The 14,061-nt window shown below is 39.3% G+C and overlaps 1 pseudogene; it reads left to right on the top strand.

Annotated features, from left to right (window-relative positions):
- The first annotated feature begins 1,779 nt into the window (after positions 1 to 1,779).
- On the top strand, positions 1,780 to 2,503 carry LOC114897307 (annotated as a pseudogene).
- Positions 2,504 to 14,061: the final 11,558 nt, after the last annotated feature.

Below are 14,061 nucleotides of genomic sequence, written 5' to 3'. Positions count from 1 at the left end.
TAAATTTTCTCTGGTGCAGTATCCTACTCTACCTAACTTTACTAACATTAGGAAGGATATACTTGAATAAAGCAGTCTTGATAGACAGGAGTAAGCAGTATTGCTTAAACATATCGGTTTGATATGAAAATGATTCCCTTGTGAGAGCATCCTAAGTATCCAGACTTTACTGTGGGGTAAAGAGAGGAGCTCTACTTGGCTGTTCCCATTAGCTAGCTCATTAAATTATGCAAAAGTGAGTCAGCACAGTAAGAATGGTAAGGGCTTTAGAGTTGGAAAGATAAGATTTCCATCTCTGGTCTGGCCCTTGCCAGATATATAATCTAGGGCAAACGATCAAGTTTTAGTGTTGCCAACTATAAAATGAATATTAAATTACTAACGTCAAAGGATTTGGGAAGATTAACTGAGTTAACATATGTAAAGCAGATAGCACAGACACAAGCCTGGCATAATAGCCAATTAATAGAATGTTAGCTCCTTTTCTTTATTCATCATTTGCTGCATCCAAAATTTTTCAAAAAAGAATGATATATCCCTACTTGTCTCAAAACAGAACCCTCCTACACTGTTGGTGGGAATGTAAATTGGAGCAGTCACTATGGAAAACAGTATGGAGGTTCCTTAAGAAACTAAAAATAGAGCTACTGTATGATCCAGCAATCCCACTCCTGGGCATATATCCAGAAAAGATGAAAACTCTAATTCTAAAAGATATATATACCACAATGTTCATAGCAGCACTTTGCAATACCCAAGACATGGAAACAACCCAAGTGCCCATCAACAGGTGATTGGTTTAAGAAGATATGGTATATATATACACATATATGTGTGTGTGTGTGTGTGTGTGTGTGTGTATATACACATACACACACACACACACACACACACACACACACACACACACACACACACACAAGGAATATTACTCAGCCGTAAAAAAGAATGAAATACTGACATTTGCAGCCATATGGATGGACCTTATTGTACTAAGTAAAATAAATCAAAGACAGGGCTTCCCTGGTGGCGCAGTGGTTGAGAGTCCGCCTGTTGATGCAGGGGACACGGGTTCGTGCCCCAGTCCGGGAAGATCCCACATGCCGTGGAGCGGCTGGGCCCGTGAGCCATGGCCGCTGAGCCTGTGCGTCTGGAGCCTGTGCTCCGCAAAGGGAGAGGCCACAACAGTGAGAGGCCCGCATACCACACACAGAAAAAGAAAAATTAAAGACAAATATTATATGATATCACTTATATGTGAAATCTAAAAAATAATACAAATGAATCTACATACAAAACAGGAGAGTCCGCAGGAGTCGCGCTGAGGCCAGAACGCCTGTGGATCTCTGGCCTGGGTCAGTGATGAGCCCTGGGGACCCGGCCGGGCCCGGCCTGGCGCTCCCATCAGCATCCAACATGCGCCTCCCGGGGAAGGACACCCGACTAGTTCCCTGCCCCTGGTTTCGGGATGGACCTGGCAGGTGTGTGGGAGAGCAAGGCCTGGGCTTGGCGTGTGTGACCCACAGACCTCCTCACGGGGGGAAGGTTTTCTATCAGATGATCCATCATAATAATGCTGGAGTTAAGAAGTCTCCATTCCTTTGCTTGGAACCAGAAGACTTTTCCCCCTGCATATAGAGTAAGAGCAATGTTGGTTAGAAACTGGCTAGTGTTTAAAACTGAAGATTGTTATGACTGTTTAACCTAAGCTCCATGTTGAAGTAAGATAATTATCTTGGAAATACTAAATTGGGGTAACCCAAATCTGTTTCTGGAACCATGAAAATTTTGTTGGTTTTTGACTTTGACAATACAATCATAGATGATAACAGTGACACCTGGATTGTACAATGTGCTCCAGAGAAAAAGCTTCCTATTGAACTACAAGATTCTTGTGAAAAAGGATTTTGGACAGAATTTATGGGCAGAGTCTTTAAGTATTTGGGAGATGAAGGTGTAAGAGAAGATGAAATGAAAAGAGCAATGATATCAATGCCTTTCACTCCATGGATGGTGGAACTTTTAAACTTTATAAGAAAGAACAAGGATAAATTTGACTGCGTCATTATTTCAGATGCAAATTCAGTCTTCATAGGTTGGGTTTTAGAAGCTACCAATTTTCATGACGTGTTTGATAAAGTCTTTACAAATCCAGCAGCTTTTGACACCAATGGTCATCTCACTGTGGAAAATTATCATGCTCATTCTTGCACTAGGTGCCCCCAAAATCTTTGCAAAAATGTAGTTTCGGTAGAATTTGTAGGTAAAGTCACAACAAGGAGTGAATTATACATGAGTGGTTTATATATGTGATGGAAGAAATGATGTCTGTCCAGTAAACTTTTTCAAGAAGAATGATATTGCCATGCCACGGAATAGATATACTTTACAGAAAACTCTTTCTAGGATGTCTCAATATCTTGAGCCTATGGAGTCTTCTGTTGTATCTTGGTCTTCAGGTGTTGAAATAATTTCTCATTTACAATTTCTAATAAAGGAGTAATATGCCAACAATTGAAATGTATATCAGTTAAGATTAAACACAGCAGCATAAAACTAAAACCCCAAATAACAGTGGCTTTAAAAAAAGTTTTCCCTCTCACTTAAAAGAATTTCAGAGTTAAGTATCTCAAAGTTTCTGTGTTGCTCTACCAACCTCAGCACTTGGCTTCTAACTTATGATCCAAGATTGCTGTTCAAGGTCCATCCCTCACATCAACATTCTGGCCAGCAAGGACAGTGAGAGAGAAGGTTGCACCCTCATTTAAATTTCATTAGCCAATACTTAGTCACAATGTTCCTACCTAACTGCAAGGAAGGATGCAAAATATAGCTTTTATTTCAGATGGTCATATGCCTGGGAAAAATGGAAAAAAGTAGAGTACAAAACTGACATAGGTGCAACTAGTGGTCTACCAAAGGTGGTTAATAGGTAGATTATATTTTTAAATTTATTCCCAGAGAAAACAGTCTTATATTTTACTTTCTTTGGCATTTATTTCCGAAGTATGTCTTGCAGTTACAGATCTTCAAAATAAGCCTAATGCTTAGTTTACATAAGAATACACTACTTCCAAATCAGTTAATTTTAGAGATAGGGATGCAGTATCTATTGCCCAAGTGTTCATTAATTTCACACTTTCCTTTTGAAATGAAATACAAATTAATGTTCTTCAAATATTTTAAATTTATATCATTATTAAAGACTATAATTCCAGAATGCTGATTTAATCAGTATGTCATTTCTGTCAATGAAATATTCAGTGATACAATACATAATTTGTAGGAATACTCAACATTTAAGAAACTGTTTCATATAGGGATATTAGCAAACTATCAACTGACCTAGAAAGTTTTACAGTACTATGTTAATTTGTAGGCTCACATGTTTTAGGCATAAATATGCCTTATGTAATAATGTTAGGATTTTCTTTTCCATATGGAAAGCTCCAGAAATAAAAATGTTCAATGTAATTTTATGGGGAAAACAGAAACAGATTCACAGACATAGAAAACAAATTTATGGTTACCAAAGGGGAAAGGGAGGGGGGGAGGAATAAATTAGGAGTATGGGATTGAAAGATACATACTACTATACGTAAAATAGATAAGCAACAAGGATTTACTATATAGCACAGGGAACTATATTCAATAACTTATAATAACCTATAATGTAAAATAATCTGAAAATATGTACATATATATATTTATAACTGAATCATTTTGCTATACATCCAAGCTAACACAATATTGTAAATCAACTACACTTGAATTTTTAAGAAGACAAATAAATACTTCCCTCAGAAGATACAAAATGTTGAGAGACAGCTGGATACAGGAACAAAAAGTTAAAATGGAGTTGTTCAGAGGCTATAAAAAAGGCAGGTACAATATCCTATGGAAGCACAGAGCCAGCAGGCAGGAAGGCAGCCTTTTATATTCCATATGATTTAATTCAACTCAATATAACAAATCATCATTGAGATCCTGCTTTCTGCTCAGCATTATTGGGTCCAACGGACCATTCAGAGTACAAACTTTGAACTCTGTCCTCTGATAGTTTATATTTTAGTTCAGAAGACAAGACTTACAGGAAATACAATACTTAACAAATATTTATTGAATGCCTATTATGTGCCAAGAAGTATACAAGATGGACTATGGTCCCCTCCAGAGCTAACATATAGTAGTGGATGTTAATAAGTAAGAAATTAATCTATTAAAGAATTAATGCCACCCATTGACAAGGTGCTAAGGGGTAACAGAGAGGGTAAGTGCCCTGGTAGATCACAGAGGGCAGAGAAAAGCATATTCATCACTGTCAGGCTGCCCTCAAGTTCATCCTGAAGACCCAGGCAGCCCTTTCTAAATATACTGAGTGAGAAAGAGATCCTTTTGGTTTTTGCACATCATGTAATTTAATATCTCTACTTTTCCCTGAGGCCATCAGTGATGAAACTGGCCCCAATCTACCAGGGCTGTGTATTTCACTTGTGATATACAAACCATTCTTTCTTATCAGATTTTATACATGTAAATATGGTCACTGTTCTAGCTTTTCTGAACTCTGCTCATATATGCTCACCACTTCACCATTTGACTGAAGGTGACTGAGTTTGGTCGAGTGTAGAATCTTATGAATTGATTAGGTTTAAGGAATATTTTAAATACTAGTCCCAAAGGAGAGTTCATAACAATGGATATCAAATATTACAGCTTTTAAATATGACACAAGATAATGAAGCTGACATGAGAGTATGGATCTTGATGTAATGCCTTTAATTTTCCTAAACAGAAGACATTTTTTATGGTAACTTTATAGAGCAAAGTACATTATGCCAGCCATGAGAATTCCAAGAAACTGTCAACCTTAAAAGAAATCTTCCATAGGGCATAGGGCTAAGAAATATCCTCCAATTTCACTAGTATTATTTACTTGTGATTTGAGAATTCTTGGAAATACTATTTTATTTACACGTCTGGTAATAGAATTTAGAAGACAAATCATCTTTCCTTTCCTTTCCATCCACCATGCTGACCATGCCTCACATTGCCTCATGCCTGGCTCCTCTCCAGACCATCCACATCTAGGAGAAGGTGGCGGTACGGCAGGGAATAAAGAGGGGAGACACTGGAAACAAACTGTATACACAGCTGGGCTCCACTACTTGTCTGTGACCCTGGGAATTATTAACCTCTCTTAACATCAACTTCTTGATTAATGAAGTGAGGATGACAGCATGGTCTATGCAGGATTATTATGAGATTGTCATTAAGGAGGTAATAACCACAAAGCATCTGGGAATCAATAAACAAAGTTATATAATTATTGCAACAGGAAGATTGAAGCTACTCTTTAAGTGAGGGTAAAGGCACTGAATTTGGGGGGAACAATAGTCACTGATGTTCCTTAACTTTGAAGCCAATAGTATAACATTCTCAGATACCAAAGAGATCGGTAAAGGTGTCCAAGAGCTCTCCTTAAAAAGAAACGACATTTCACAAACAAATCCAGTCAATCAAAAGATGATTTAAGAAGCCTTAGTTAGCTTAATAGTCAATACAGAAGACCATGGAGCAGACTCTACAGAGATCTGAGGGGAAAAAAGGGATTTAAGAATATCCTATCCAACTTGTTTTGTCCATAAGCATAAAGACAGCAGATGTTTCTAAGCATGCCAGAACTCAGAAAATGTAACTCCTAGAAGCAAATATAGAGGTAAGATTACATAAGCGTGAGAATTATGGTTACTGAACAGACTATGATTGTTATAAACCTTGAAATTGTAAAAATAATAATATAACAATGAAAACTGGGAAGAAAGACAAAAAAAGGTGAAAAAGTGTGAGAGTGCTAATTTTGTCATCTTTCACAGTAGAGAGTTAATTGGTAGAGTATAAAATTTAAGCCTAAAGTTTTAAAAAATATAATCACTGCAAATTCTTACTAGGTTTCACATTCTCTTATTTTTATATACAGAGAGAGTTCTTACAATATTTAAAATAAATATATTTCTTATGGTTAAAAAATACTTATCTGAGTATTTATAGAATCCTCATATTTATTTGTGCTATCCTTTCGGTTGGATTTCTATTTCTTTTACTTCTGTAAAAACTGAGAGAAACTAAATATAATAATTTAATTAAAAATAAGCCTTATCCTGTTTAATAAACTTTATCACTTATTCAACTGTATATTTACCTATCTCCACCTCTATATTATATATTATATCATATCATATTATATTATATTGTATATTATATTGTTATCTAGAAAGCTATTCACCTAATGTTAATGATGGTAATTTCTCTGTGGCAGGATTCAAAGTAATATTTTAACTTTCTTTGTTATCATTTTCATTGCTGTTTGAATTTTAAACAATGACAATGTGCTATTTGTTTTCTAATTTGATAAATTCTTTTTTCTTTAAAAATATTTTAAAAGAGGTTCTTTTGGGAGTAGAACTTGGCTAGAGAATACTTTTCATATAATGCATTTGGTACCATTTGGGTTGTTCGTGTGTGTGTGTGTAAAAATACTGACATGTATTCTTTTACACAAAGAAAAAAAAGAAGGAAGGAGGGTTGGGAGGAAGGGGAGAGAGCAAGGGAAAATATATTATGCATGGTATAGTAATAAATTAATTCCTAATTGGTCTCAAGTCCAAGGAGACCAATCTTTAGAAGCAGGGGAAATTCAGAGACTGTATCAGATACCTCTTGTGGACCACTTTAGATTCTCCTCACTCCACTGACATCTGTGCTCCACTAGTTCACATAAGCACCGCCATCACTGCCCTGCCTCTTGCCCCTCTTGCCTCCTGTCCCAAGTTTGCCTATTAAAATCATCATAGGGACTTCCCTGGTGGTCCAGTGGTAAAGAATCCACCTTTCAATGCAGGGGACGCGGGTTCAATCCCTGGTCGGGCAACTAAGCCCTCGTGCCACAACTATTGAGCTCGCGTGCCTCAACTAGAGAGCCCATGTGCCGCAACTACAGAGCCCACGTGCTCTGGAATCCGCACCACAACTAGAGAAGAGAAAACCCACACGCCACAACTGGAGAGAAGTCCACCCAGCGCAACAAAGACCTGATGCAGCCAAATAAATAAATATTAAAGTCATCACAGAACCGCATCTAGTCTCCGCACATGCACAATCCAAAAGTATGTGGAAATTAACTCCCTGTGAGGTAAATTTTGACAAGTGGGATACAGGAACAGCAGATACATTTTTTCTTTTTTCTCTCCAGTGGATGAGCCTAAGACCCAGTTTCTTCTTTGGAATTAAGCAACTGGTTGCATTTAACGATTGTTATCTCCCTAAGGTATTCTAGAGAATGCGGATCCTCCTGCCCTGTCTCACTCCTTTATCTCTCTTGCCCATCCCATGGGATTAAACTCTCTAATAAAATAATAGGTCTACTCCCTCTATAATCGTTTTCCTGAGGCTCTACTTTCTAGAAACCAGGTAGGACAGGAATTCTACTTCTCTACATAATAATGTGAAAATCTAACTCCACTAAAATTTTACTCCACTAAAAAGAGGTGGCATTGCAAACTACAGGCACTTTAAAAAGATTTATTTTCCTCTTTAGGGGTTTAGACAAAGAACTAACGTGTCTCCTTGGGAAATAAGTATTTAGGTGCATTGAGAGTGTGCACACACATCTGATAGAAAAGTTCCATTTATAAATTGGAATCATAAGAGAAATTCTAGATTTTACTCTCGTAAGAATGCTTTAAGCAACTTGTATTTGTGCGACTTGTCACACCCCTCCCGTTTGACTTGGGGTGCCTCAGTTTCACCTCTACTCCTCTCCCTTCTACTCCACAGGACTTGGAGTTCCAAAAGTGATCACCAACTGTTCTAGAAGAGTCTCCTTTTACCAACTGGCACCTTTATTCAAGCTGTGTTCCAAAGGATTATGATGGGGGATTACTTAAACTCTGAAGTGTGTACTGAGGAGAGCTCCTGGGGAGAACGCCCCCAAGGGTAAGGAATGGAAACTTCCAAATTTGGATGTAGGATCAGAAGACAAAGCTTATGACAGAAAATTGCTTTTGAAAAAAAAAAAAAGTCACAACCTGAGGATAGGAGAATTAAAGTCCTTTTTGGAGAAGATCACTTTGTCCAAATCATGTATATTATCTGGGGTATTTATAAAGCACACTAACATCTTCAGTACTCTAATATGAACTAGTTTTACGATTTTCAAGCAGGGAGAAATGTGACAAGGGAATGTCATATAAAACAGAAAAGTTCTGGCAAAAAATGCTCAGGGTCATGAGCATTGACCCTGAGAGGAAAGCCGAGAAGTAATTTTCCCAGTTGGGTTATCTGGAGAGATGGAGAGGTTGACTATAACTAAAAGTAAGGACCAGGGCATTTCATAAAAATTGATAGTAGAGAAATTTTGTCACATCATATTTGGAAAAATTGCCTAAAATCTGGTTTGGCTGCAAACAAATCCCAAACTGTGGATAGTTTCATTAAGAGGTATAAACCATCTTTTCAAAGAAAGTCTGTTTGTATTTTTTTTGCAGAAGGGTTCACATAGAGCTACCACAAACATCTGTACAGGTTGTACGTTGCAGGACACATAACAATCTATATGAATGGGGCGCCCAGGAGCTGTATACGGACAATTCCCACACTGTATGCAGCTGCCCTGCAGTTACAATTGATGTGCGTCTAAAATTTGGGACTTTTTTTTCTTATTTACATTAAAGCATTTTAGTTAGAAATATCTTTTAAACAGAAAATGGAGCTATTCTAACAGTAATACACACTGTTCAGTGGAAGCACCTCTATCCTAAGTTTCACCTTTAGAGCCTTCTGCCCTGACCCTATACCACTTGAGATTCTAGACCTCTGCATTGATTTTCTGTGATTCTATCATGACCTCTGCATTGACTGTACATGCTGTAGGATGTGGTTCTAGGGAGGACTTGCCACCAGACTAGCGTTATTATTACTATTATTATATTCCATGTTCCTTAAAGACAGATTCAGGATAGGATGCATAGTTCCATACTCTACATTGTCTTGTACATTGTAGGTACTCAGAGCTATTAACTGAATGAGTGATGAGAGGAACTGAATCTCTTACTTCCTTTGTGTCTTCCTTCCATAGCAACTGAGAAGGGATAACACCCAAAAGCAATATTATGAGCATCAACTAAACATTTTTCTAAATGATAGAGTTTCTTCTTCCACAAGTATTGCTTAAAGCAGCTGAAGAACTAAATGAGGTTTCGAAATAAAGCTGAAAAAGTCTGGCCAATAATTCCTACTTTCCTAATCAGGAAGCCATGCTCCTATGGGCTGGTGCGGCCCTGCAGGCCAAAGTTTTGATTGCATACATTGCATACGTTGGAGAAGCTCGTTACTGTGTTTGTGAGCATAGGGGAAGCAGTGAGACAGACCCCTTGTGGGGCGTCTCAGCCTGATTGCTGGCTGGGAGATGCCTCCAGAGGCAGGACCTAACTCCAGAAAGCTGCTCTTCCTCATATACGTCTTCTCAGAGTTGTGATGGATGCCTGTTATTTAAACTCTTGAAATGTGCGGAGACAGTATCTAAAATGAGCGTGATGAAATGCAGCCTTATTCAATTAGAAAGATGAAGCGTGATTTTGAGAGGCAGAGTATAATTACATGGTTGAAGCATTTCCAGGAGGTTGTGGATGGCACCCCAGCTGACTCTAGAAGAAATACACTCAGACTGAGCCTGGGCAGGTGGCGTTCTTCCTCCCCCCTCCTCACAAGTGCTGCAGACCCTGGTCTTATGATGACCATAACACCCCATAGTCTTAGCTGAGGCCCAAATGCCAGTGCTCTCAACTTTGCACATTTATAAAGCCATATCCGCAAAACACCGATGAATGCTGAACCCACACTCTTTTTTGATCTGCTGAGGCTACAGGTCGGATTGGGTGAATAAATATGAAGACATATGGGAATCTGTAAAAAGCTATGTAAAACTTATGTATCGTTATGAATATTAAAAGTTGTTCATGTTACAATTTCTCTTACATAGGTCAGATATATTTGGAGTCCTCACTGCAAACATAAAAACGGGACTATATGTAAAACATCATTATTTCACAGCACTTGCTCTCCTTCAGAGATGTTATGTCATAATTCTATCAATATAAAACATTTTGCATTATTTTAAATGGGGCCTTTATAAACTTAATTCATTGTAAAAGTTTATGTTTAAATTCCAAATACTTCAAATTTCAATCAAAATATTATTTATTTGGAGGAAAAGAAAGACTCCGGAAGGCTTGCTAGATTGGAAAGCAATGAGATACGAAAGGAAAGTAACTCAGGTGTTGGCTAAGGAGTAAACAAGGGGAACATGGTATTCATGGGTTGACCAGTAATCCCAGGTGGGTCTCAAGAGACTGTCCTACCAAGGACACTCAACTATGTGCTTAGAATCCCACTGCTCCATTTGGGACATATTTTACCTGTTTTTTTTTTTTGGCTCATCAACTCTTCTCACTCCTTTCAGAGATTAGACTCTGACTTCCAACTTTTTGTGTTTACGTTAACATTCTGAATCCTGGCTCCCTTTTCCTCATTTTTACAATTATTTTTTGAAGGTTTACACTAGTAATTCTCTAACTTCAGCTGCATCAGAATTACCTGGAGAGCTTGTTAAACCAGACTGCAGGGCCACAGAGTTTTTTTTCCAACAGGTCTGGGGAGATAATAGGGAGAAGTAAAAATTGCTTTTCTAGCAAGCTCCCACTGATACTGATGCTGCTGGTCTGGGACCCACACCCACACTTTGAGAACCACTGTCCTCCACTATACGTGGTGTGGGATTTAGGCTATCACTAACCCTAACAACCTTATAAAGTTAGATTTTTTTTAAATTTTATTTATTTATTTATTTTTGGCTGCGTTGGGTTTTCGTTTCTGTGCGAGGGCTTTCTCTAGCTGCGGCGAGCCACTCTTCATCGCGGTGCACGGGCCTCTCACTGTCGCGGCCTCTCTCGTTGCAGAGCATGGGCTCCAGACGCGCAGGTTCAGTAGTTGTGGCTCACGGGCCCAGTTGCCCGCGGCATGTGGGGTCCTCCCAGACCAGGGCTCGAACCCGTGTCCCCTGAGTTGGCAGGCAGACTCTCAACCATGGCGCCACCAGGGAAGCCCTAAAGTTAGATATTTTTAATCCCCATTCTATTAATGAAAAAACTGCGACTCAGGAAAGTGTAATAGCTTGGTGAAGGGCACACAGCCAATGGGGATAAGCTAGGAGTCTCTTTTATCAGTCTATGTTCTTATTTTCATTTTATATATCATTCACGTTATTATTTTATTCACAAACTGAAGTCAGACCCTAAGATTCTTATAACTATTTATAAGGAAAGAGAGGAATCCTTATCGTTTTACCTCCCAACTTCTAAGCCTAAGAACGGCCTCAGTTTATGGGTGAGAAAACTGCCAGCTGCTACTGCTGAAATGCATCTCCCTGGCACCGATGCCCCCTCATTAGGTTAGCCATGTGGCAAGCAACTAAGGAGAGCTATGCCAATCCCTCTCAGCACCTGCAACTCATCGTAGAACCACACAGCTCCAGTCCAAGGGTTCCATTCAGAAGAAGGGTATAAACAGATGATGCCTAATTTGTCAGGGATCCCTAAGGCCCATATTCAATCTCCATTAAGAAAAATGAAGATTTATGCAAAAGCTATCTCATATTCTCCATATGGGAGTCCACAGACCAAAAATTCAGCTGCACTCAGCAATAAAGTAGCCTTTGCCTTAGCAGACTAGAGCATTTTGGGGAGAACATCAACCATTATTTGCCGGTGGAAGAAAACTTATAAAAGTTGTAATGCCATGGCTTGGACTAAAAGTCTACCTCAAAATTTTAGGAAATGTTTTAAATTATCCATAACCAAAAACAATCTTCATAATCCATAGCTATATATATCAATCTATCTGACCATTTGAGCGAGGGCGTAGTTAGCAGTATTGTTACCGTCTGCCATCACTAGCTGACTTCTAGCAACTGCAAGCTTCATTCTGCCCCAGCTGGAGCAAGTCAATCCCAATGCATGTACTTAAGAAAATCTAGATCCCTGCGCTGAGGTCCAGTCAGGCATCTGTCAATGACAGAAGGTAGTGTTTAATGTCATGACGTGTTCTTGGACGGCACAGAGAATGTCTGCATTGGATGTTGAATTTAGTATGCCTAATCTACTTTATCTAAATTGTGTGGCAGGTGACTCCTATCAAACTTGTTATTACCCAGAGGAAGGGAGCTGTGTACAGATAAAAAATTAGACATCTACTACAGATATCTTCAGTACATGAGGAGGAACTGATCTCGTTCCTAGATGAGGGTAGGTTTAATCCAGCCACCCTAGAGGAAACCTGCCCAGAGAAGCTTGAGTGATTCCCTTTATTTCATTTGAGAGAGGATTGCCCACCCTCACTTATACCAAAAAATCCCCCATGGACAGGACCCTTACTGCACTTAAAGGAAGACTGTCCTCAATGGAAAGAACCCAGCCTGCCAGCTCAGTCAGCACCTGACTAATGGGAAAGAAAGTCCTTCTAAACTTAACATTTTCCTTCTCACATGCCAATTACCAGATGATCTAGAAAGATGCTGGGGGAACTCACAACTACTGAGGGATTGCTAAGTCTAGAGACATTGGATTAATGAGTAAGCAAAGGAAGATTACAAAAATTGCAGTGAAATCCATCTCAAAAGATGGAAACCAAGACAAACCATCAGAATAATGTAGATGACCCAATTAATATGTCCTACCCAGCTCAAACTGATGGAGCTTCTGAACACCCCTTTGTGTGGACATGTGATAACAGGTACTAATGGAGCTCAGATAGGACAAGGTGAGCAGTATGTCTCATATTTCTCTCTGTTTAAAAAAGGACAGTGTCAGAATATCACATTGAAGTCACAGGGAAATTACTCTTATTGTTCAAAAACTAGGATAACATCACATAGTCTGTGTTTTGAGTGTCCAAAAGTTGAAGCTACCAGACCCATAAAAGAAAATTAAAGAAAAAGATGTTTAGGGATCCAAAATCTGAGGTAGGAAAAAAAAAGCCAGATCCACAGATCTAATCCAGAATTATGTGGCTAACTTGGAACCAGGCTTCAGTGGCTGAAATATGGCCAGAATTATCAAAGCAGAAGTTATGCTGATCCAGACATAATTACACAAGCCATCTGCTTTTCTGATGCTATTTCTCCCCTTCATGGTTGGTCCTAGAGATAATGCTCTGAAAGTGCCCAGTTCACTGATAAAGTATGTTCTGGCTAAGTCAGGCCCTAGCCAAGGCTCTGGCCGAAGTGGTCTTCATCAGAGCAATGGCAGGACATAAGTATTCTATAGCACTGGGGAGCATAAGAAAAGGCACATAGCAGATGCTGAATAGATATTTGTTGGGTGAGTTTATTTAACTCGAGGAGCCCAGGCAAAGGCACAAAGCAGATGACCAATGGATATTTGTTGAATGAACGGTGGTATTCAACAGCTGGTGGAATATGCAAGTAGATGGTGGATGGTGGGAATAATAAGAGTTGAGGCTAAGGAGGTGGTTATTCATGGAAGGAACTACTAAAGAATTTATACTTTATCCTAAGGATAGAGGGGGGCCCTTGAATGGTATTAAGATGAAGTGTGAAATAATCCTATTTAAAATATTGAAAGAAGGACTTCCTTGGTGGCCCAATGGTTAAGAATCTGCCTGCCAACGCAGGGGACACGGGTTCTATCCCTGGTCCTGGAAGATCCCACATGCCGCGGAGCAACTAAGCCCGTGGGCCACAACTACTGAGCCTGCACTCTAGAGCCCGTGGGCCACAACTACTGAGCCTGCACTCTAGAGCCCGTGAGCCATAACTACTGAGCCTGCAAGCCACAACTACTGAGCCTGCGCTCTAGAGCCTGCGAGCCACAACTACTGAGCCCACAAGCCACAACTACTGAAGCCCGCGCACCTAGAGCTCGTGCTCCACAACAAGAGAAGCCACCGCAATGAGAAGCCCACATGCAGCAACAAAGACCCAACACA

This window comes from Monodon monoceros, unplaced genomic scaffold (assembly GCF_005190385.1).
Source record: "Monodon monoceros isolate NGI ecotype Baffin Bay Population unplaced genomic scaffold, NGI_Narwhal_1 Super_Scaffold_16, whole genome shotgun sequence".
In the NCBI taxonomy this organism is placed as follows: Eukaryota; Metazoa; Chordata; class Mammalia; order Artiodactyla; family Monodontidae; genus Monodon; species Monodon monoceros.
The sequence above is the reverse complement of the archived record's forward strand: the minus strand, read 5'-3'. Positions and strand labels throughout refer to the sequence as shown.